Raw genomic sequence first — 26142 nt, forward strand, 5'->3', positions numbered from 1 at the left:
AACCATGAGCAAAGAATTTTTCTCAAAAATCATCTTGCGCTTCTTCAGATTGATCACCCCATTCATGTCAGTGGCCCAATCTATTCCTAATAGCATGCGGTAGGGATTGCTGTCATCAACAATCTCTATCACTTCGAAATCTGCTAGCACACTTGCTCCTTCGATATCTACTGTGATTCCATACAATCTCCCCATAGGTAGGATCTTTTGCTGGTTTTCCATTCACAGTTGGATAGGAGACCATTGCAGTGTAGGCCTTCCCATGCGCTCCCTTGTCTGCTTTAGCAGGACATTTGCGTCCGATCCTAGATCTAGAATCACTTGGTCCATCTCGTATTCTCCAATCTACACGGTCAATCTCATCTCCCTTCCCATTCACGTTGTGTGCTTTCTGAGTTTCTAGACTATGTGGGGTCCTCCTTGCGCGGTCCCATCACATCTAGTTATGAGTTCCTATAGCCTCTTTACAGCCTTACTATCACGCAACATCTTCATGCATGTTTCCAGGAATGTGGTGAGCATTGATGGGTCCATTTCTGGCTCCAATCTACCTTTACTTCCTGAAGTGGAGGCATCAGCGAAGCTCCTCTTGGCTTCCATGAAGGTCCCCTTAGCGCGCTCCAAATCAAATTCTCGTTCCTTCATTGGAGCCTTGCAAATCCAAGTACTGTCTTCAGGTTACTTGCCTTTGTCATCCCCTATCGTAATTCCACTTCGGAGCACAATATTTACATTAGGGTCTTCCTCACATGGTTCATACCTCATCATTTGTAGGTTCTGAGTTGGGGGAGGTTGGAGTGCTCCTTTATCGCGCAACCGTGCTATCAACATGGGACAATCCTCTGTTTCCTGATAAAAAAATGTACAATACAAACATGATGGCTACGTTGGATTTGTACAATCGTGGGCATAATGAACTGGCCCTCCGTAATTATAACACATCAACTATCCGAGACCTCTTTGTGGTCCTCCTCCACCTCGGCCTCGCTTGCGCCCCTGAAATCCGGTTCGCACCATCCCTGCGTTCTGGTTAAGGGGTCACGTTTCGGCCTGAACTTTGTAGGTAGGAGTCCGATCCATCATTGGCTCATAACTTCTATAGGTGCGCTCATCATGTCCCACTAATCTACATAAATTACAGAAAAACTACTGTGAATTATGCATGTACTTTTGCAATAAATGATAGTTATCTGTAGCATTCTTTCCTCCTATCTGACAAATTGTGCAACATAATGCAGGTTCCGTGCTCGGTCTTGCTTGTGCCTCTGGTCTTAATGGCATTGGGACTTCTCCCACAAGGTAATTCGTGAAGATTGGGAAATGGTCCTTGTCATGTCCCTGACCCTTTCACTTTACGAACCATACCTCATCGCACACTTCTGGGTGAGCTGTCCTATCTTGTTTCAAGCTCTGCATCTCAAGGCACAAGTTTTTCAACTGTGTGTGAATCTTCTGAACTCCTAGGTTCGGATCTTGTATCAGGGTTTCGTGCAATCTCATCGTGACCTCCAAGGCCTCGGTCTGAGTGGCTAGCCTCTGTTGTGACAACATGTTCCTTAGATGCAGCGTTAACGATGCTACAAACCATTCACGGTGTTCTCTATTTGTCAACATCATGTTAGCTTTGCGAATATGCACTTCAGTCTCTGATCCAACTCCCAAGGGGTATTGCCTGGTAGCATTATGATTTCCTTGAACCCAATGATTGACTACGCCTCTAACTTTGACTTGCTAAATTCTTTGTTTAACGCAACTTGGATATCCGTGATCCTCACATTCAGATTGTCATTGGAATTCTTAATGTACCAGGTTAGCAAGCAATCTTGCAGAGCACTGACCAATGTTGCCTTCTTTATATTGTCATCCATGACTCCTTGCCCTTCCCATACAGCTTTTAACACGAACCAAAATTGGTTCGAATCTTCATTTCCTACTCCCTTGAACACTGGAAACTTTATCGCGCTCAACATATTACTTTGCAGTGGTGGTAGATGTGGTATGGCTGAAGATAGGGGTTAAGATGGTGAAACTGGTGGTGGTGTGGGTGGGGGTGGTATGTGCGGAATCATCTACCTTATCAATTTGATCGTACTTCTTGGTGAGACCTTCGCAAGCTCTTCCTCGCCCCCTCGTAGAGGTGAAATCAAGGGGCTAGTTTCTAGTTCTGTACTACCTTTGTTTCTTTAGATTATCCCACTTCGCGTAGCCCCAAACATCAGTTTAGTCACATAACCCATTTTTCACACAGTAGCATTTTAATACAAGTGTTCAAAGATTTAACGTACTTACCTCGTGGCCCTTTGAGGAAGCGTTGTTCTACCTCGCTATAGCTGACTGAAGTATCTACCATGAACTCAGTGATGAATCCTCCTATGATTCGATCGAGCTAGTGATCAATAGTGCGCAGGATCTTATCCTCCAATGCTTCCAATCTGCGCAACAATTCTAGAGTCAACACAATAGGTTTGTCGAGCTTACACCTTCCTTGGCTGCCTGCTAGCTTCGCGATCCACTCGTATATATCAATGGGGAAAGATGCGAAGAAAATTTCATGGATCTATGTATATAAGTAGCAGTCTAACCACTCTTTCTTTGATAGTCGCGGATTCTTGTTTTCTTGTGCTGTGAACTCGTGAATCTTTCTGTCCAACCAATATTCAATTCCTTTCTTTGTCGGATTCCAGTGATATGACATCAGACATCTCTATGCAGATCCCGGTCCCGGCAATGAAACCATTTGTTGGCTTGTTTGGGCCTGACCTAGGTTCAGAGTTAATTAGCCAAACAAATCCCTGTATTACTGGCCCTTTCAGTAACAGTCCCCGGATCACAGATTGAGGTCTCACTCGAAGTAGTATGGGGGGGTGCTGAAACCAGGTTTCTGCACCCTTGAGATGTCTAAGAGGTTGAACTGGTCCAACGTTTAGTCCCTTCGTGCAGGTTGCTTCGTGCACTTCCCAGGCCTTCGTGCCCTAATATACCTACCTTTGCGCAGCCCTAACCAGGGGCTATGGAGCTTTCGTGCTGTTGGAGTATCACTCTACGCTATTCCCCTAATTCACACCTGATATCTTACTTATCTTCCTATGCCTAGTCAATTATCTTTGCTTAAATGGATGTCTTACGTTATGTTTATTTATACAACACATTCATAAGAGGTTGCACAACGAAATAAACAATACACTTGCAATTTAAACCCAATCTACATTAAAATAGGAAAAGATACATAGTAATATGGTAAACTTCTCTTTATTAATTATTTAACAGTTATAGACTAAACCTTCCTTGCACACTTAGCTGCAGACTACTAGGCCTCTACGCACTCACCTGTAGAGCTTTCTCCTACTCTACAACCCAAAGACACACTTTACATTTCGATTCCTTCTCTTAGACTTATCCTGCTTCCATTCTATTCTTCTCTTCGCTATCCTCTCTCTACACTTAGAGCCTCGCTCTATTTATACAATCCCATGGTCCGCGGACCATGGGTGTGTTATGAAACCAGCTCACAAAAATATAGAAAAGAGAGATCCACGCCTTAGAATTCAGCCTCTTCGAGGGGGCAACCTCCTTTACATTACAAAAATGAACAATTCTTGGATGATTCAAATAACAAAACCTCCTTTCTATATATAGGAGTCTATGGAGTCACAATATAATCCAGTCGACCTAACAATAATAATATAAAGCCACAAAAATAACAATAGAGGGATTCTATGGGCACATTAATAACAATATGGGGGTAATGGGGGCACAAAAATATAAATAAGGGGTATAACTACAATAGTAATGGGGTAATCACTAGTATTATAGGGACCCAACATGCCCCTCTCCTTCAGAAAAGTGTTGTCCTCAACGCTTGAGTAGTTCAGGATACTTCTGCATAAAATTCTCATCCTCCCATGTGGAATCTTCAACGGATAAGTTCTTCCACTTGATAAGGTACTCTGAAATTGATCGATTTCGTAGCTGTCGAGTTCTTGTTTCTATAACTGCTTCCGGTTCCAATATAATTTTTCCTTCCTCGTCAAGTTCTGGCAATATTGTTTGAACTGGGAGCTTGTCGCCTATAACCTTCTTTAAGCATGAAACATGGAAAATTGGGTGCAATCGAGAAGCTGCAGGAAGCTCCAATTTGTATGCCATAGTACCAATCTTTTCCAACACCTTGTACGGACCATAATACTTTGGTGATAATTTATTATCCTTCTTAGCTTGCTTGAGGGACATTTGCTTATATGGTTGTAGCCGTAGGAATACCCAATCACCTACATCAAAACTTATTTCACTGCGATGTTGATCTGCCTGTTGTTTCATTCTATTTTGTGCCAACACGAGGTTATCCTTTAAGAGTTGGAGGACTTGTTGTTGATGTTCGATGTGATGTTCCACTGCCTAAACCTTAGACTTTTCTCTTAAATATGATGTGATGGATGGTGGTTGATACCCATAAAGTGCCATAAATGGGGTCATTTTTGTTGCTGTATGAAAGGAAGTGTTATACCACCATTCAACCCGAGGCAACCATTTGACCCATTGTGTCTGTTTATCAGATACAAAGCAACGAAGATATCCTTCCAAACATTTGTTTACTATCTCAGTTTGCCCATCAGATTGAGGATGATAAGATGAGCTATGAGCTAACTGAGTACCAAGACAAGAAAATAATTGTGTCCAAAAATTTCCAGTGAAAATGGGATCTCTGTCACTTACAATAATCTTTGGGTTTCCATGTAGCTTTTGAATTGTTTCCATAAATGCAGTAGAAACTGTACTGGCTTTAAATGGATGTGATAATGCACAAAAGTGTGCATACTTGGTAAGTCTGTCAACTACCACCATGATGACACTCTTTCCCTCAGACTTGGGTAAACCTGTGATAAAATCCATTGATACCTCCTCCCAACGTTGGCTTGGAATGAATAAAGGTTGTAATAGACCCAGTGTCTTAATTGTTTCAACTTTATTTTGTTGGCAAACCAAACATTCTGCCACAAACTTTTGAATATCTGATTTAATTCCATCCCAAAAAAATTCCTTCTTAACCCTGTGGTAAGTTTTTAAAAATCCTGAGTGCCTCCTAAGGGAGAAGTGTGCAATTCCATAAGAATCTTTTGCTTTAGCTGGGAATTCTTACAGAGGTATAAGCGATCTTTGTACCATAACGAATCATTTTTCCAGCTAAATGTATCAGACGTACTGGAATCTTGTTGTAGCTTTCGAATAAGTGCCCACACTTCTTCGTCATTCTTCCATTCCTCCCTTGCTTCATTTATCCAATCTGGTTGGATGATAGAAATAGCGCACAACAATGCTTCCACATCCTCATCCTTCCTTGAGAGTGCATCTGCCACCACATTTTGCTTCCCTTTTTTGTAGATGATTTGAAAGTCATAACCCAACATCTTTGTGACCCACTTTTGTTGCTCTTCAGAGGATAATCTTTGTTCTAAAAAGTATTTAAGGCTATCATGATCTGTTTTTACCTTGAAGTGTCTTCCCATTAGGTAGGGTTGCCATTTCTTAAGTGCATGGAGTATTTCCAACATTTCCTTCTCATAAATAGCTTTGCTTAGAAAATTTCCCTTGATTGGACGACTTTGAAAAGCAATGGGTCTTTCATCTTGCATTAGAACAACACCAATTCCATTTCCTGAAGCATCACATTCCACAATAAAGGTTTTTGTGAAGTCCGGTGTAGCTAAGACCAGTGCTTGGCAAATTGCCTCTTTAAGATGTTCAAAGGCCTTTGTTGCTTCCGGAGTCCATGAAAATGCATCTTTCTTCAATAATGTTGTTAGAGGTGCTGCTATTCTCCCATAATTCTTAACAAACTTGCGATAATACCCTGTCAACCCAAGAAATCCGCGCAAATGCTTTATGGATGTGGGGATTTTCCATTCCTTAATGGCTTTAATTTTGGTAGGGTCTACCTTAACTCCTTCATGAGATACAATATGACCCAAATATTCCACCTCTTGGACTCCAAAGAAACATTTGGATCTTTTGGAATATAATTGTTTCTCTTCCAATAGTTGTAGCACCCTGTCAACATGTTCAACATGATCCTTCCAAGACTTGCTGTAGATAAGTATATCATCAAAAAATACTAACACAAATTTTCTAAGGAATGGTTTGAAAATTGAATTCATCAAACCTTGAAATGTTGAAGGTGCATTGGTAAGGCCAAAAGGCATGACCAAAAATTCATAATGACCCTCATGAGTTCTAAATGCCGTTTTCAGAATGTCTTCAATCTTCATTCTGATTTGATGATATCCTGAACGAAGATCCAACTTGGTGAAGTAAATTGATCCATGCAATTCATCCAGTAATTCATCAATGACAGGAATGGGGAACTTATCTTTAATAGTGAGCTTGTTGAGCTCCCTATAATCCGGACACATGCGCCATGATCCATCCTTCTTGTGCACCAATACTACTGGAGCAGAGAAAGAACTTTGACTCGGTTGAATTATACCAGCCTCTAGCATTTCTGCAACCATACGTTCAATTTCACTTTTTTGGACATAGGGATATCTGTACGGCCTGATGTTTGGAGGAACACTTCCTGGAATCAGATGAATAGCATGATCATGGTCACGCATAGGTGGGAGACCTTTGGGAGTCTCAAATACCTTGGAATGATTGTCCAGGACTTTTTGGAGATCTGGAGAAATAGATGATTCTAATGTGGAAACATCTAGCGAACATAATTGTGCAATTACACCCCTTTGCTCCTTTTTTAGAAGCTTTGTCATACCATTAGAGCTGATTATCTTTCCTGGTTTCCCTGCAATACCCCTTAATTCAACTTCCTTTCCTTCCACAGAAAATTTGATGAAAAGTTCTTGAAAATTAAAAGCTATTGTACCCAAGGATTGTAGCCATTGGACTCCTAGTACAACATCAACACCTCCCATTGGAATGGAAAGCATTGGGCTAGTCAATACATATTCTCCCATGGATAGCTTGATATTATGGCACTTTCCAGAGCAATTTATTGTTCCTCCATTTGCAATCATCACTTGACACTCTGGTGCTGGATATAGGAAGCAATTCAATTCTTTTGCTACCCTACAATGAATAAAATTGTGGGTGCTTCCTGAATCAATCAACACTATCACCTTTTTCTTCTTGATTTGTCCTTCTATCTTGATGGTTTGAGGAGTGGTAATTCCCGCCAATGCATTACAAGATATGGTTGGATTTATTTGTTCTTCATCTAGGTTTAGTTCCTGGAGTATATCTTCTTCTTTTGACCTTTCTTGCTCCTTTTCTTCTTCCTCTTCACAATCTATGTAGAATAATTTCTTCTCAGCACACTTATGACCTTTAGTGTATTTGCTATCACAACTATAACAAAGCCCTTTTGCTCTTTTTTCTTCCAATTGTTGTGGTGTCAACCTTATAGGTTGTGGAAGACTAGGGGAAACTGCAGTTTTGTCTTTATAGTTGTGAGTGGTATGCTTCCTGGTTGCCATAATTTTGCTTTCCATTTTTCTTGCTAACCTGAATGCCTTCTCTAATGAATCAGGTTCCCAAAGTCGAACATCATGTTGGATATTATCCTTTAAAGACCCTATGAACACATCAATCCTATGCTGCTCTGGAATATCTTTTACCCTTATGTTCAATTTTTGGAACTCCTCAAAGTGCTCCATTATTGAACCCTTTTGTTTGAGACTTATCAATTGGCTAAAAAAAATGTTGCTTTTTGTATCCTCATAATGTGCTATCAATTCTTCCGTAAAAATTTCCCAAGTGATAAATTGTTTACGGGAGCAAAGCCATTGATACCATACAAATTGATTTGGTTCCAAATATAAAGTTGCCATACGTACCTTTTGTGTGTTTTGCACATTATTGAGATCGAAGAACTGCTCCATCTGTAATATCCATGTGGCGGGATCCTTGCCATCAAACTTCCTCATATCGATTTTTGGAATATGATGGTTCTTCGATCCAACATTAGAATCTATGGAATCATGATTAACATTACTTTTGTTCACATCATGGGTTTCCTTTACAACCTTTTCACCATTAGTACGTATCTCTTGTAGAAAATTTGTCAAATCTGTCTTCAAATCTGCCATGTCTGTCTTCAAATCTGTCTTCAAACTTGCCATGTCTTTCTTCAAATATGTCTTCAAATCTATCTTCAAATCGTCCATCTTAGCTTCCATGCCCTTTATCTTAGATTCCACACCATTTATCTTAGCATCTTTTAGCTTTTGTGAGCGTGACATTTGTTGCACTTGTTCTTGTAATTTTGATATATCATGTAGCATTTCTTCCTCTTCTTCATGAGTCATGCTAGAGCTTTCAGGTTCCTTACTAGTTGTTTGCATTTTCTTTCCTTGGGGCATCAGTTACCGATAATAATGCTTTACTAGGCCCTTTGAATTCCTTCAAACCAAGCTTATGCAAAAATAAAAAATAAAAACTACACACCTTTTTTTTACTTTGTAGAAGCCTGATATTGAATCTGATGTACCTCTGTAATTTCGAATCATCCAGTTCTGAAATTGTGACCTGTAGTAGCCTTCTGTGTCCTCTTTCCAATGCCACTAGTCTGAACCAAATTGGATTCTCCAAGAAAGAGTTATGCACAATCTCCCGTAGTGACCTGATTATAGACTAGTTCAGTAGAGCGAACTTGTATGAAGTGCCATGTGTCACTGTTTCAACCTTTGACTCTAAAAAATATATACAAGAAAAATACAGTCCGTCCTCTTTCTTTAACTTCTTACGAAATTTCAATCCGATGCTCAGAAAGAAAGTTATGACGATTTTCCCCAGGTCACCTGTTTTGAGTGTAATTCAGGAGTCTGCAAAAAGACCAACTTCTTGAGATCATATCTCCGAAAATATCGCGCGAAAAACTCTAAAATTTGGACCCAAGGTTTAGCGCGATTTCTTCTCAAATGGGTTTTTTTTTGCGACTTCTGAAACATCACAGAAAAAACGTTATAGCGAAAATGCCACGATGACCTGTTTGGAGCAGCGAAACCCTAGAATCCAAAGCTCTGATACCAAATGTTATGAAACCAGCTCACAAAAAGATAGAAAAGAGAGATCCACGCCTTAGAATTCAGCCTCTTCGAGGGGGCAACCTCCTTTACATTACATAAATGAACAATTCTTGGATGATTCAAATAACAAAACCTCCTTTCTATATATAGGAGTCTATGGAGTCACAATATAATCCAGCCGACCTAACAATAATAATATAAAGCCACAAAAATAACAATAGAGGGATTCTATGGGCACATTAATAACAATATGGGGGTAATGGGGGCACAAAAATATAAATAAGGGGTATAACTACAATAGTAATGGGGTAATCACTAGTATTATAGGGACCCAACAGGGTGGGTCTATAAAGCTGACATTACATTACAAAAATGAGGGTGAACAACCTTGTGACTCTATTATAACTTCACGCACCGTGCCCATAATTCGCGGAACTTTTACAAAAGAATTGGTCAAAACTTGGGCTTTAAGCCCCAAAACGTTCCTTTGGGGGGATTCCATGCCCAAAAAAGGGAGACTTTCATCCCATGTGCGTGGATGCTTCGAGTTGTACATGCACATAATGTGTACGATCATTCTATTGGTAACCTCTATTTGGCCATCAATTTTGGGATGAAAAGTCGTGGACTTAGTGAGTTTTGTATCCAGCATCGACCAGAGACTTGACCAAAATGCACTCAGGCATCTGCTGTCCTGATCTGAGATAATGGAATGTGGGATCCCAAAGTGTACCCACACTTGCTCAAAGAAGAGCATAGAGTGGCCTCTGCTGAGATACTCTTCTTGCAGGCTGCCATGATGGCCATCTTAGAGAATATGTCAATGACCACGAAAATGAAATCATGGCCGTGCTTAGTAGAAGGAAGGCCCAACATATAATCCATGGAGACAGATTCCTAAGGCCGGCTAGGAGTAGGTAGAGGAGTATACAAGCCTTGCTTCTTGATGGCTAGTTTGGAAATGGCGCAGGTGGTGCAGGATCTAATGTACTTCCCAACATCTCGACAAAGTTTCGGCCAATAAAAATACTTCTGCAATACTGCCACTATTTTCTCTACTACAAAATGTCCAACGACCCAATTATAGTGCATATCCCAAATAATATTGGCACGCTCACTTGAAGGAACACATATGTGTCCCAAGTGACATAACAATGCATCCTGAAGGTGAAAATTTGGAACTTTCTTCCCTTCCAGGAGTGTTTGGTATATGCTGTCGAATTCTGGATCGCTCTTGTAAACATGCGGCTACCCCGATGTCTCGTGCCCATAGGAGTTGAGCATAGTGATTAGCGCCATGACTGGTGGTCTGCTGAGGCAATCATCGACATTATTGGTGCTTCCCTTCTTATACTTAATGTTCAAATGGAACTGTTGTAGATAGGTGGACCATTTCTGATGGTGATTGTTCTGCAACTCCCCTTGTGTCTGTATGAACTATAGAGGCTGGTGGTCTGTGTGGATAACCGTTTCCTTCCCCAGAATGTAATGCTTCCATTGACAACAAGCTTGCAAAATGGAATACATTTCTTTATCGTAAGTGGGGTACTTTCAAAATGTGTCTCACTGTGGTAAGCCACTCGATACCCATGTTGAGTAAGAGCTACCCCAATAGCATAGTTGGAGGCATCTGTCTCAATTTCAAATGGTTATTACAGGTTTGGTAATATGAGAATTGGTGCAGAATAGAGGCAATTATTCAAATTGGAGAATGCTCATTGCTAGGTTTTTGACCAAATGAACTTTTATTTCGCTCCACCCTTGGTGACTTGACTTAAAGGCCAAGTGATATGAGAGAACCCCAACACGAACCTGTGGTAGAAATTGGCAAGACCCAAAAAGCTACGGAGCTCTGTTAGACTGGTTGGGGATGGTCAATCTTGAATGAATTGTATCTTAGATGGGTCCACATGTATGCCCTCTTCATTAATGATGTACCCGAGATATTGAACCTGGGTAAGGCCAAAGGTGCATTTCTCCAAGTTAGGACACAACTTGTGTTGTCGAAGGGTTTGAAGGACCTGTCGAATATGGTAGAGGTGTTCTTCCCAACTCTGGCTGAAGATCAAGATGTCATCTAGATACACCACCACGAATGCATTGGTGAAGGGCCGCAAGATGTCATCCATAAGTCTCATGAAGGTTGCAGAGGCGTTCATCAATCTGAAAGCAATGGCCAGCCATTCGAAAAGGCCCTCCTTGGATTTGGAGGCAGTCTTCCTGGTGATAACCTGACTTCAAGTCAATATTGCTGAAATATTTGGCCCCCTTGAGTTGGTCTAGGAGGTCATCAATCCACGGGATTGGGTACCTATTCCGGACAATGACCTTGTTTAGCGCCCGATAGTCAATACAGAGTCTCCAGGTCCCATCCTTCTTTTGTACCAATAAAATCGGGTCCCACAGGGTGTTGAGCTAGGCCTGATGTGCCCTTTCCATAGTAGTTCCTGAATCTGCCTCTTGATCTCATCGTTCTCTAGAACAGTGTGTCAATAGAATGATCCATTGGGCAGTGGCATGCTTGGGGTCAGATCGATGGAGTGCTTGACCTGACAGTGTAGAGGTACCCCTATGGGTGAAGCGAAAATGTCCTTGTACTCCTCCATGAACTTTTCCATCTGTTTCTGCTATGCAGAGGAGCCCTGCCTAGAAGCTGTGGCCACAACCTTCTTCTTGCCTTGGGGGCAAATCATAAGGAAAATGAATTTCCTGGTTTGGGAAATGATCTTACTGCATTGCTTTGTAGTGATCAAAGAGATGGTGGTAGGTGGAGCTGCCTCCAGTATCCTGTACAGATTGCTAGCCAAAGTAATAATCACAGAGTGAGGTATAGACTCATATACAATATGTTTCTTCCACAAGTATGGTTTTCCTAACAATACATCAGAAACTTTAAGAGGAGCAATATCACACAATACCTCATCCGTGAAGGGCTTGATGCTATAGGGAAGGTGACATTGTTGGCTGACACGAAGATCTCATCCTTGGTGAAGCCACCCAATGGTGTACAGTTGTGGATGTGTTGTATTCTTTAGGGCCAAATTCTTCATGAATTCTGCTGAAATGAGGTTCTTTTGGCTCCCACTATCGACAATGATTTGCAGCGGAGAACCCTTTACCCACATCTGTGAGTGGAAGAGGCATTCCCCCTCCTTTGGATCTTCAGGCTCAATTTTCTGGATCTTTGTGGTGGCCATGGTGGCATTGGGCTCCGCATCAATGATCTACTTCCATTTTTTAGTCCTCTTATCAGGTTCTGATTCATAGTTGAAACCCGCATCTGATTCGGAAGCCTTCAACTCGGCCACTAGTGATTGCTTGGCCTGACACTCACTTGTATTGTGAGTGGCGCTCTTATGGAATTCATACCATTTTCCTGTGTCCTTCTTCGTCTTTTTGGTGTTGTTCTTTGCTTGCGGCTTCAGCGAGTTGTCCTAGGTATCCTCGCCTTGGCTTGGTCCCTTGTTCTATGGTTTGGGGGTGCCTTTTCCTTACTTTGGATTCACAGCTCCAAAGTCTTGCTTCTTCTGTTTAAACTTCTGCTGAATCTTTATAGCGTATCGATGTGTCGTTCTGAGCGAGGAAATGTCTAGGAACTCCATCTTGCCCTAGATGTACTTGTGTAGATAGCCTTGGTACTTGAGCACCAAATGTCGCTCAATATCCTTGATACCTAGCTTCGTGCGAAGGGTATGGAAAGTATTTGTGAACTCCGACACATCTTGGTCCCTTTCCTGCCGTAGCGTGGTTCACTTTATGTATTTATCTTCATAGCTCCCGATAAGGATATACTATTTCTTGATGCCATCTCGGAAATAATTCCAAGTGGGTGCAGCTGAAAACAACGAGGATTCACTCTCGTCCTTTTGTTCATGGTAGGTTTCCCACCAGTCCTTGACATGTGGGGTGGCTTTGAGAAGTGAAAATGTAATCTTTACCCGATTGGAAAAGTCATGAAGTGAAAAATATCCTTCCAATAGATTTAACCATTAGTCTATGACGTCTGCATCTATCAAGCCTTCAAATATGAGAATATCGAAGTTAACTTGTACCTTAAAAGGAATGGCACCTCCATAGTGGCTTTTGCATGAAGATGCATTGCCCGTGGGTAGCTGTCAAAGGATCTGGGCAAAGTTAGCCATCATCACATCCCTCTGTTGCTTGAGAGCTTCTTCGAGCAACATTTTGAAAGGATCTCCTGCCCCCTTGTCTTTCTTTTCTTTCGCCATGGGATTTATTTGGGTTTTGCGAGGCTGATCCTGTAATGGTTCAGCCAGATTAAGCCCTAATTCCTTATACCCTGACCTCGTTGGGGACATGCAAAGAAAAACAAAGAAAGAGAAGATTTCTCTAATACAACTGATTCAAACTTAAAAAGGAACATAACAACTTACACATATAATCATAAACAGAGAGATGGGGCAGAAATACACTTCATTTCATTAATGGAAAAATACTTAACTATGCTTACAAATAGAATGGAAATAGGATAGCTTGGGCGATGTTAGCTTATCTCTGAGGAGAGATGTGGCGGCTACATGCCTCTGAACTATGTTTCAATGAGGCTCAAAGGCCTATTTATTATTGAAAAACAATGGAAAACCCTAAACATCCAAAAACCTAACCCTAGGAGATGAAGCGCCAAAACTGTGGGCCCTGTTTGTGTAAATTGGTACATCAAATTCCCGAGGTCGTAACTTTGGCATACGATCTTTTTTTGGCTACCATAATACCTTGTTTCGAAGAGAAGGCTGAAAAGAAATAAGTAACCCAATTTGGGTTGATTTTGGTCTCTCCAATTTCCCTAAAAATGATGTTTAGGGCCTCAAAATGGCTTTGGAAGTTTAGGACCCCAAAAACTGCCAAAAATAGTAAACTGTGCTATAATTAAGGAAACCGAAAAAATAAAAAAGACAATGTTGGGGGTCCAAGTGGAATAGGAAGGTGGCCACCAATATCCACCTGGATCATTCCTCCCCCTTAGGAAGCAATGGTCACCATTGCGTTGAGTGCCTTCATGAGATGTGGAAAATTTTGTTGAACTTGGTCCTTGGTGAGTCACTTGGCTTGGTGAAGGAGTTCGCCAACTTTGACAACCCGATATAGTTGGATATTCTATTGGCGAGTGCTATCAATCTGTGTGTCCATGATTTGATCAGTGGTGGCTTGTTCCATGTAGTTTGGGTTTAGCTCTCTTGGTGTGAGCTGTTATGCAATGTCAGATGTGTCCAACAATGGTGGGAAGTATGGCCGAAGGCGATCTACATTGAACACTGGGTGTAGACCAAGGAATGGTGGGACGTTGAGCTTGAAGGCATTGTCACCGACAGCCTTGGTGATGGTGTATGGGCCATATCGGAGTGGGTGAAGCTTGCGGTGGGGCCCAACAAGCCACTCTTTTTGCAAATGAAGCCAAACTTTGTCGCCCCCCTAGAACTTGTGCGACACTCGATCTTGATCATGGTGCTACTTGTACTTAGCATTGGATATATCCAATATATCATGCACTTGTTGATGGATGTGTTAAATTCACTCAATGAAGATGTTAGCCCTTTCAGCTTCGAACTTCACATGAGCCAACTCTACCTGAGTGGCTGTAAATGGTATGGCCACATCAATGGGGCATAATGGCTGAAATCCCAACCCTATATTCAAGGGTTTGTTGCCTATTGAGTAGCTATGTTGGACATAGGGGAGACTTTCATCCCATGTGTGTGGATTCTTCGAGTTGTACACGCGGAGAATGTGTACGATCATTCTGTTGACAACCTGTGTTTAGCCATCAATTTGGGGATGGAATGCCATGGACTTAGTGAGTTTTGTATCCAGCATCGACCAGAGACTTGACCAAAATGCACTCAGGAATCTGCAGTCCTGATCTAAGATAATGGACTGTGGGATCCCAAAGTGTACCCACGCTTGCTCAAAGAAGAGATTAGCAGTTGCCTTTGCTGAGATACTCTTCTTGGCGGCCGCCATGATGGCCATCTTAGAGAATCTGTCGACGACCATGAAAACGCAATTGTTGCTGTGCTTAGTAGAAGGAAGGCTTGACATATAATCCATGGAGACAGATTCCCAAGGCCGACTAGGAGTAGGTAGAGGAGTATACAAGCCTTGATTCTTGATGGTTGGTTTGGAAATGGCGCAGGCGATGTAGGATCTAATGTACTTCCCAACATCCTGACGAATACTTCTGTAATACGACCACTATTGTTTCTACTCCAAAATGTCCAGCTACCCAACTGTAGTGTGCCTCCTAAATCATCTTGGCACACTCACTTGAAGGAACACATATGTGTCCCAAGCAGCATAAGAATGTATCTTGAAGGCGAAAATTTGGAACTTTCTTCCCTTCCAGGTTTGTTTGGTATATGCTACCGAATTCAGGATCACTCTTCTAAACATGCGAGCACCCCGATGTCTCGTGCCCACAGGAGTCGAGCACCATGATTAGCACCATGAATGGTGGTCTGTTGAGGCAATCAACAACATTATTGGCCCTTCTTATACTTAATGTTCAAATGGAACTGTTGCAGATAGGTGGACCATTTCTGATGGCGATTTTTTTGCAACTTCCCTTATGTCTGTATGAATTGTAGAGGCTGGTAGTCTATGTGGATGACCATTTCCTTCCCCAGAATGTTATGCTTCCATTGACGAAAATCCTACACAATGGATCAAATTTCTTTTTCATAAGTGGGGTACTTTCAGACTGTGTCTAAAAGTGTCTCACTGTGGTAAGCCACTAGATGTCCATGTTGAGTAAGAGCTGCCCCAATAGCATAGTCGGAGGCATATGTCTCAATCTCAAATGGTTGTTGCAGGTCTAGTAATGTGAGCACTGGTGCAAAACAGAGGTGATTCTTCAACTCAGAGAACGCTCGCTGCTGGGTTTCCGACCAAAAGAACTTTTCTTTCGCTCTGCCCTTGGTGACTTGACTTAAAGGCCAAGCGATATGAGAGAACCCCAACACGAACCTGCGGTAGAAATTGGCAAGACCCAAAAAGCTGCCGAGCTCTGTTAGAGTGGTTGGGGTTGGAAAATCTTGAATGACTTGTATCATAGATGGGTCCACATGTACGCCCTCCTCATCAACGATGTACCCCAGATATTGAACCTGGGTCAGGCCAAAGGTGCATTTCTCCAAGTTAGCACACAACTTGTGTTGTCAAAGGGTTTGAAGGACCTGCCAAATATGGTGGAGGTGTTCTTCCCAACTTTGGCTGAAGATCAATATGTCATCTAGATACATCACCATGAGTGCATTGGTGAAGGGTTGCAAGATGTCATCCATCAGTCTCATGTAGGTTGCAGGGGTGTTCGTCAATCTGAACGGCATGACCAACCATTCAAAAAGGCCCTCCTTGGATTTGAGGGCAGTATTCCACACATCGGGGGGTTCAATAGGCACATAGTGATAACCTGACTTCAAGTCAATCTTGCTAAAATATTTGGCCCCCTTGAGCTAGTCTAGAAGATCATCAATCCGTGGGATTGGGTACCTATTCCAGACAGTGATCTTGTTCAATGCCCGATAGTTGATACAGAGTCTCTAGGTCCCATCCTTCTTTTGTACCAATACAATTGGGATCCCACAGGGTGATGAGCTTGGCTTGATGTGACCTTTCTACAGTAGTTCCTATATATACCTTTTGATCTCATCATTCTCCAGAGTAGAGCATTGATAGATCGGTCCATTGGGCAGAGGTGCACCCAGGGTCAAATCGATGGAGCGCTTGACCTGATAGTGCAGAGTTACCCTCGTGGGTGAGGTGAAAATGTCCTTATACTCCTCCACAACCTTGTTCATCTATTGCTGCTATGCAGAGGAGCCCTGCCTAGAAGCCGTGGCCACAACCTTCTTCTTTCCTTGGGGTGAATCATAAGGAAAATGAATTTCCTAGTATGGGAAATGATTTCACTGCATTGCTTTGCAGTGATCAAAGAGATGGTGGTAGGCGGGGCTACCTTCGATATCCTGCAAAACTTATTAGCCAAAGTAATAATCACAGAGCAAGGTCTAGACTCATATACATCATGTCGCTTTCACAAGTATGGTTGTCCTAACAATACATCAGAAACTTCAAGAGGAGCAACGTCACACAATACCTATTCCTTAAAGGGCTTGATGCTATAGGGAAGGTGACACGGCTGGCTGACGTGAAGATCTTGTCCTCGGTGAAGCCACCCAATGGTGTACAACTGTGGATGTGTTGTAGTCTTTAGGCCCAAACGGTTCATGAATTCTGCTGAAATGAGGTTCTTTTGGCTCCTGCTGTCGACAATGAACTATAGCGGAGAACCTTCACCCACATCTCTGAGTGGAAGAGCCATTCTCCCTCCTCTGGATCTTCAGGCTCAATTTTCTGGATCTTTGTAGTGGCCATGGTGGCACTGGGATCTGCATCAATGATCTACTTCCCTTTTTCCATCCCCTTATCGGGTTATGATTCAGAGTTGTAACCTGCATCTGATTCAGAAGCCTTCAGCTCAGCCACCAATGACTACTTGGCCCAACACTCACCTGTATTTTGAGTGGAGCTCTTATGGAACTCACACCATTTTCCCATGTCCTTCTCTGTCTTTGTGGTGTTTTTCTTTGCTTGCAGATTCGATGGGTTGTTTTGGGTAGCCTCGCCTTGGTTTGGTCCCTTGTTCTGTGGTTTGGATTCGTAGCTCCAAAGTCTTGCTTCTTCTGTTTAAACTTATGTTGAATCTTTACAGCGTACCAATATGCTGTTCCAAGCGAGGAAATGTCTAGGAACTCCATCTCACCCAGGATGTACTTGTGTAGACAGCTGCGGTACTTAAGCACCAAATGCCGCTCAGTATCCTTGATACCCAGCTTCGTGTGAAGGGTATGGAAAGTATTTGTGAACTCCGGCACAACTTGGTCCCTTTCCTATCGTAGCATGGTCCACTTTATGTATTTATCTTCATAGCTCCCGATAAGGTAATACTATTCCTTGATGGCATCTTGGAAAGAATTCCAAGTGGGTGCAGCTAAAAACAACGAGGATTCACTCCTATCCTTTTGTTTACAATGGGTTTCCCACTAGTCCTTGACATGTGGGGTGGCTTTGAGAAGTGCAAACGTAATCTTTTCCCGATTAGAAAAGTCATGAACTGAAAAATATCCTTCCAATAGATTTAACCATTTATCTACGATGTTTGCTTCTATTAGGCCTTCAAATATGGGAATATCAAAGTTAACTTGTACCTTAAAAGGAGTGGCGCCTCTAGCGTGGTTGCTGGATGAAGATGCATCGCCTGTGGGTAGCCGTCGAAGGATCTGGAAAAGTTATCCATCATCGAATCCCTATGTCGCTCAAGAGCTTCTTCGAGCAACATTTTGAAAGGATCTTCTGCCCCTTCATCTTTCTTTTTTTCCACCATGGGAGGTGGTCAGGTTTTGCGGGGCTGATCCTACAATTGTTCAACCAGATCGAGTTGTAATTCCTTATACCTTGAACTCGTTGGGAATATGCAAAGAAAAACAAATAAAGAGAAGACCACTCTGATACCACTGATCTGAACTTAAATATGAACAAACAACTTACATATATAATCATAAACACAGAGATGCGGCAGAAAAACACTTCATTTCATTAATGGAAAAATACTGAACTATGCTTACAAACAGAATGTAAATAAGATAGCTCGGGCGATGTTAGCTTATCTATGAGGAGAGATGTGGCAACTGCATTCCTCTGAACTGTGTTACAATGAGGCTCAAAGGCCTATTTATTATTGACAAATAATGGAAAACACTAAACATCCAAAAACCTAACCCTAGGAGATGAAGCGCAAAAACTGTGGGCCCTGTTTGGGTAAATTGGTACATCAACTTCCTGGGGTTGTAACTTTGGCATATGATCTCCATTTGGGTACCATAATACCTCATTTCAAAGATCTCAAAGAGAGGACCAAAAAGAAATAGGAAAGCCAATTTGGGATGATTTTCGTCTCTTTGTTTTCCCTAAAAACACCGTTTACAGCCTCAAAATGGCTCTGGAAGTTCAAGACCTGAAAAACTACGAAAAATAGTAAACTGTGCTACAATTAAGGAAACCGAAAAACTGAAACAGACAGTGTTGGGGGTCTAAGTGGAATAGGCAGGTGGCCACCAATATCCACCAGGATCACTGTAGATTGATGCTGGAAGGGCCAGTAGTGTAGGGATTTTTTTGGCGCAACTAACTCTGAACCTGGGTCAAGACCCACTAAGCCAACAAATGGTTTCGTTGCCAGGTCTGAGATTTGCATAAAGAGATGTGTGATGTTGCATCACTGGAATCCAATAAAGAAAGAAATTGAGAAGTGATTGGATAGAAAGATCCACGAATTCGTAGCACAAGAAAACAAAAATCTGTGCCTGACAAAATAACAATGGTTGCACAAATACTTATACACAGAGATACACAAGATCTTTTTCTGCACATTCCCGATCGAACTATACAAGTGGATTGCTAAATTGGCAAACAACCAAGGAAGGTGGAGGCTTGATGGTCCAATGGTGTGGACCCTAGAGCTAGTGTAGAGGTTGGAAGCATCTGAAGATAAGATCGTGCGCGTTGTCGATCACTGGCTTGATCGAGTCCTGGGAGGATTTGTGATAGAATTCGCAGTCGATACCTCAGTCAGCTACAGTGAAGCAGAGCAAAGATTTTTCAAAGGAACGTGAGGTAAGTATTTGAATTCTTTGAATACTTGGATTAAAATCATCTTGTGTGAAAAGCAGGTTATGCCACTTCCTTGATCTTTGGATCTAGGTGAAGTGGACGATTATTTAGAAATCAAGAGAGAGCAGGTCCTAAATATAGCCCATTTATAGAACCTCTTTCGAGCGACAACGAAGGAGCGGTGCAGGTCTCACCATGAAGCGTTTTACATTTGATAAAGTAGGGTTTCTCATGAATACCTCATCCACCCACGCCACTTCCACCTTCACCTCCACAGCACACACCTTGGCCCACACCACCACCACCTCCACCACCATTCAACATGTTAAATACGATGAAGCTTCCCTTTTTCAAGGGCTTGGGAAGTGAGGACCTAGATCAATTTTGGTTCGTTGCGAACACTGTATGGACGACACCGAATATTACAGATGATCATATAAAGAAGGCACAATTCTTTACTACTTTGTAAGATCGCGTGTTGACATGATAGATTAAGTACTGCACAGATAACCCATTGGCATCGTTAGTGGACACTCAGACTACTATGAACAAGGAATTCAATAGACCTAAGTCTGAATCACAATCAGTCGTTGGATTCAAGGAAATTGTGATGAGGATTGGTGAAACTCCCTAGGAGTTGGATCAGAGATTGAAGTGCGGAATCCACGAAGCCAATATGAATCTCACAGACAGTTAGCATTGCGATTGGTTTATAGCCGCACTACTACCTCACTTGAGGATTGATTTGTCACAATAAAAGATAGGGACTTAGGTGGAAGCATTGGAGATCACAATGAGGTTACATGAGACCCCTATCCAGGATGCGACATTAGGAGTTCAACAGATTCATGCGGAGTTACAAAACCTTTGCTTAGAGTTGCAGAGCTTGAAAAAGGAAAAATCGGCTTAGCAGGAGGTATGCGAATAAGTTTGTTACCTAAAATGTAAAAACCAGGGGCATGATAAGGATCATTGCCCTGTTTTTGTGAATTATATGGCAGGGGGAGGGCCCATGCCTCTGAGGTAGGAAGCCCCAGCAAGACCAAGTACAGGGCCCGCGCTGTGGTGTGCTATTTGTCAAGTAGCAGGAAATAGATAATTTCCACTTGCTGCAAAAGATTATGCAGGTGCCCCAACAATTATTTTGCAATTTCTGTAAATTGGTGGGCCACGATGAGTGTAATTGCCATAGCTATGAGTTAATGATGGAGAGAACACCCGCATCCGAATGTAGACAAAAACTCGTGCTTTGGATCAAGGTGCTGGGGGAGTACGCTAAAGATATCAGGGGCATGGACAAGGACAAGGAGGAAGAGGACCTAGTAGAGGTCAAGGACAAGTTATTTGTTACAATTGCGGAGTGCAAGGACACTACGCTCGGGAATGTACGAGCCAGATTCACCCATATTGCTGATACTGTACTCAGTTTGACCATGCGATAGAAGAATTCCCTATACTAATAGCTAAGATGCAAGAGAAGAAGGCACAACCTCAAAAACCCACCCACAATTTACAGATGATGAGGGCCGAGCCCTGCGAGGAGGATCCTAATGTGAATATTGTGCTACGAAGTGGAATGATGACTGGTGATGATAAAGGAAAGAATCCTGAATAAAGTGAGTGGGTTCACAAGGCTCTAAAAAAAGAAGTTGGGTTTGACTTGGAGCACGTGAAGGAAACATTCATGGAAGCAAGGAAAAGCTTCACTGAGGCCTCTACTTCAAGAAGTCAGGAAAAGCTATCTAAAAATGTTGACACCTCCATGCTTACCACTTTCTTGGAGACTTGTATGAAGCTGCTGCGCGAAAACAAGGTGTTGAAGGGGCTACAAGAACTGATAAATAAGTGTTCTGGTAAGGAAGGCGCTCCTGAAGGACACCGAGCAGTCAAAAAGATAGGAAATCACAAGGCAAGAACAGGGCGTGAGATGATGATTACCGCACAAATATGAGAATATGAAATGGATCAGGTTATTTTGGATCTGGGGTCGGATGCGAATGTTTTGCCTAAATAGACATGGGAAAGAATGGGAGACCTGTGCTGCAGTGGTCCCCAATTTAGCTGAGGATGGAAAATCAACAGAAGATTATCCCTATGGGGAGATTGCATGGAGTGACCGTAGATATAGAAGGAGTGAGCACGTTGGCCGATTTTGAAGTAATAGAGATTGTTGATGACAACAATCCATACCCCGCACTCCTGGGAATTGATTGGGCCATTGATATGAATGGGGTAATCAATTTAAAGAAACAAACGATGTCATTTGAAAGGAAATCGCTCCGCGTAGTAGTCCCATTGGACCCTGCAGAAGGATCGTGCTACACTAAATCGATCCGCGATTACGAGGAAAGCGATAATGATTTGGACCAGATCTATAAGATAACAACACGAGATCAAGACTGGGTTAATCCGATAGCCAATGGATGAATATCATGGGACCGTTAAAGCTCTTGTATGTTAGATTTAGATGAAGAATTGCAGCATTGCACAATAGGCTGCACGAAGTATCTATGCTTTGCTGTAATATGATGACTAAATCGCTGCGCTGTGTATCATACGAGGTAAGAAGTTTGCCTTATTATGATGGTCTAACTAATGTAGATAAATTTTTGTATGCAATTGAAAGGGAAGTACCAGAGAAGCATCACTTCGAAGCATTGGATTTGGTAGCGCATGCTACGCCTGCACGATGGTGGGGTACACATAAAGACAGTTTCGATGAATGGCATGAGTACAAAAGAATGATGAGATTACAATTTGGCCACCTGAAAGTTTGGCTAACTAAAAAATACGATGGGAGAAATGATAAACGCGATCATTTAGCAAAATGGACTAAGGTTTACGGAATGGAGCTGTAGTCCAAATGGGTGTATATTTTCTGTCACACTTTTGGACATCGTTCCTATGAATTGGTACCTGGAAACATAGCTAATTTGTGGTACCCTATAGTGTTTTCAAGTAGGAAGTTTTCTAAAGTTGAGAAGAAATATTCAACGACAGAGCGCGAAGGATTGGCTATGGTGTACATGCTCCAGAAGTTTAGACACTACTTGCTAGGTGGACACTTTAAGATGTATACAAACCATTCTGCATTGAAGTACTTGGTTAACACGCTTGTGTTGGGGGGGAATATTTGCAGATGGCTATTGCTGTTTCAGGAACATGATTTCGAAGTCATTGTGAATCTAGGACGATTGAATGCAGGACCAGATCATCTGTCACGCATTGAAATAGGAGAGGAGCCTACTAATTTGGAGGAAGGACTGCCTGACACTCAGCTCTTTGCAGTACGTGTTGTAGACAATCACTTTGCAAATACCATACACTTCCTGATGATGGGGACGACTCCAGAAGGGTATACTAGTCATCAAAAGAATGAGCAAGTGGTGCGCGTGGTAGACTTTTCTATCATTGCAGGACATTTATATAAAATGGGCTTGGATGAAATTTTACAACGTTGTGTACCTAAATTTGAATGGAACAACATCCTCGCTGAAGCTCATGGAGGAGCTATAGGAGGACATTATGTAGGAAAAGAAACAACATAGAATATTTTATGTGCTGGGTTGTGGTGGCCGACACTGCATAATGATTCCAAGGCTTACTGTAAGGCATGCAGTGCATGTCAAAGGATGGCTAGGCCATCACGACTTTGAATATGCAAGTGTCATTACAACCATTCGAGAAATGGGCCATTCATTTTGTAGAATCGATTCAGCCTCAAGAAAAGAAGACAGGTGCACAATATATCATCACTGCGACAGAGTATTTGACCAGATGGGTGGAGGCGCAACCCGTGAAGGACTGTACAGGGGTAACAATAGTGGAGTTCCTCTTTGAATATGTGTTGAATAGGTTTTTTTTCCTGAATCTTTTGATGAGCGATCATGGTACACATTTCCTTAATGAAACGATCAACGCACTGACAGAGGAATTCCAAGTTTATCATAGCAAAAGCACGCCATATCACCCGCAGGCTAATGGGACAGTGGAAGCGTTTAATGAGATATTGGAAAATGCATCGACGAAGGTTTGCAATGCACAAAGGAATGATTGGGATGTGTGCGTACCTGTGGTGTTATGGGCTTACAAAACTACTTGTAAAAAGCTGTCTGGATAGACACCTTTCAGGCAAGTTTATGGAGTACATTGTACCTAGTCTACGCATCACACATTCATAGGAATGGCAGATCGCGAAGCCCCGGAAGAGGGGCTCATGCAACTAACAAAGCTTGTAGAAGATATGTTTTTGGTTGGATTCCATCAACAAGTTCAAAAGGAGTGCAAAAAGTCATGGCACGATCGACGCATCAAACTGCACACCTTCAAGGTAAATGATTTGGTTTTATTATAGGAAAAGAAGTTTGGAAAATTTGCAAGAAATTTCAGATGCATTGGTTGGGGCCATATGTCATCAATGAGATTACTGATGGTGGAGTAGTTCCACTGGTGAAATTGAATGGAGATCCATTTCCCAGAAAGGTAAATGGCAGCTAATTGAAGCCATGCATCGGGGATCCAGCCGGATGACTATATGATGGAAGCATAGTCTTAGCATTCCAGGTAGTTAAAAGAAGGCACAAGACTATAAACTACACTTCCTGGGTTGTAGGGCTGTGCGACTCGGGGACTGCGTGAGATGGAAGAATGTCACAACATCAACAAATGCACGAAGGGAGTTGTGCTATAGAAGGAGAGACCGCGCAGGGAAGCTAGAAAGTGACCATTATGGTCACTGTTCAAGATTTGACAGTGAGAAAACGAATAAGAGGAGCACCGGGGGGGGGGGGGGGGTGCGACATTTAAGATAGAATTTAAATGTGAGATCTTTGAAAATCTACCGCCAATTTAGCATTTATGAACGGATTTTGGGGGGAACGGTCAGATTTGAATTTGAATTTGCCTATAAATTATAGATGGCCACCCTACAAAAAACACTTTGCATTCTGAGAATTAAGGTGTCGAGCTATCGTTGCACATGAACCCTACAAGTTTTGAGGCTTTAGTGGCTAGTTCAGTGTTTGATAGGTTTCCTAAGGAAACCCAGGAGCTCCTTAATAGGTTGATGTTGACGCCCGTGGAAATTGTAAGTGATGGAGGATCAATGGCCTCTGAGGGAGCTGCCCCTGAGGTTGTAAGTGTGGAGGTTCCCGCAGACATGCCAAAGTCGCCAAGGCCTACGTCAAAAAGGGAGGGGCCTAAGATGAAGAAAGACAAATAAAAAGTGACACAGCCAATGCGCGAGTTGCCAAGGAAGCACCAGAAGAAAGAGAAGCCCACCACACAAGAGAAAGGCAAGGTGGTAAACCTATAATTTGATGAGGGCATAGATGAAGGTGCAAAGAACATTGACATTGAGGGTGTGGACCTTATCTCAAAGCTATCAGAATACATTACTCCATGCTGGGGTAAGGTGAAGGTCCCGAAGGACCCAGATGAGGGACAATTTTTTCTTAATACACCTCTGTTATCCGATCAGATCACATTTTAAGGTCTGCGCTTGGTGCATGTCCCACATCTAAAGTTAGAAGATTGGGACTTGGTGGATACTGAGTGATTCCCCCACCTGGCTACTGATATTTTCATGTAGAGGGTATTGTATAAGGATTTGGGTGTAACAGTGCTAGAGCTGGTGAAGTGGATTTGTGGGGTGGAGAAAGCAGGATTGCTGAACCTACTATGGGTATTGCATTACCACCGTGCACCCATAATTTTGATAGTGATCAAACAGTTGCTATGCCTGGTGCATGATGGGTGCCTGTAGTTGGAAGAGCCAATACCTATAGCTGATATGCTGATCCATAAGATCACCCAGCTACCCCATTCAGGACAAAATCCAGTGACCTCACCGAGCGAATGAAGGACAAGTTTAATCTTTTCAAAAAGACGCACGAATACTCAATTTCCAGCATAACCGACCCCGCGGTCAAGGTAGCCACCCAGATCTTGGCTAGGAAGATAATGCAGAATTGTTGTGCAGATGAGGTGCCGGAACCAGTAGTCTCATTAGCAGTCTAATGCGCGGTGGATGTATAATTTAATTGGGCTCGCTACCTCTGCAGTGAGTTCCTCATGAACTACAGAGAAGCTCATGATCAAAGCAAGATGTTCCATTACACATGGCTATTGTTATCAATTGTGTTTGTCGCATGGAAGTTGCAAGAGGATAGTCAGTTTCCTCCGATCACGACAGATTTTCTAGAAGCAGCAAAGTTTGCTTCACTATGGGCCACGAAGGACGTTGAGCGGGTTTGCGAGAGAAGGTTCTTCTGGGTTTTGATGGAGATGAGCATCAATATGGCCATCAACTGCAAGCCAAGACTGCCACGAACTGTTTATGAGCAGTTGTCGAGATACACAGAGTTCAAGGCGGACTTCCACTGTATCTCCATATGGGCACAGAAGGACCCATAACAGAAAT

Source organism: Pinus tabuliformis, chromosome 3_1 (genome assembly GCF_031772625.1).
Source record: "Pinus tabuliformis cultivar Carrire ecotype Pingquan chromosome 3_1, CPIR1, whole genome shotgun sequence".
Classification (NCBI taxonomy): domain Eukaryota; kingdom Viridiplantae; phylum Streptophyta; class Pinopsida; order Pinales; family Pinaceae; genus Pinus; species Pinus tabuliformis.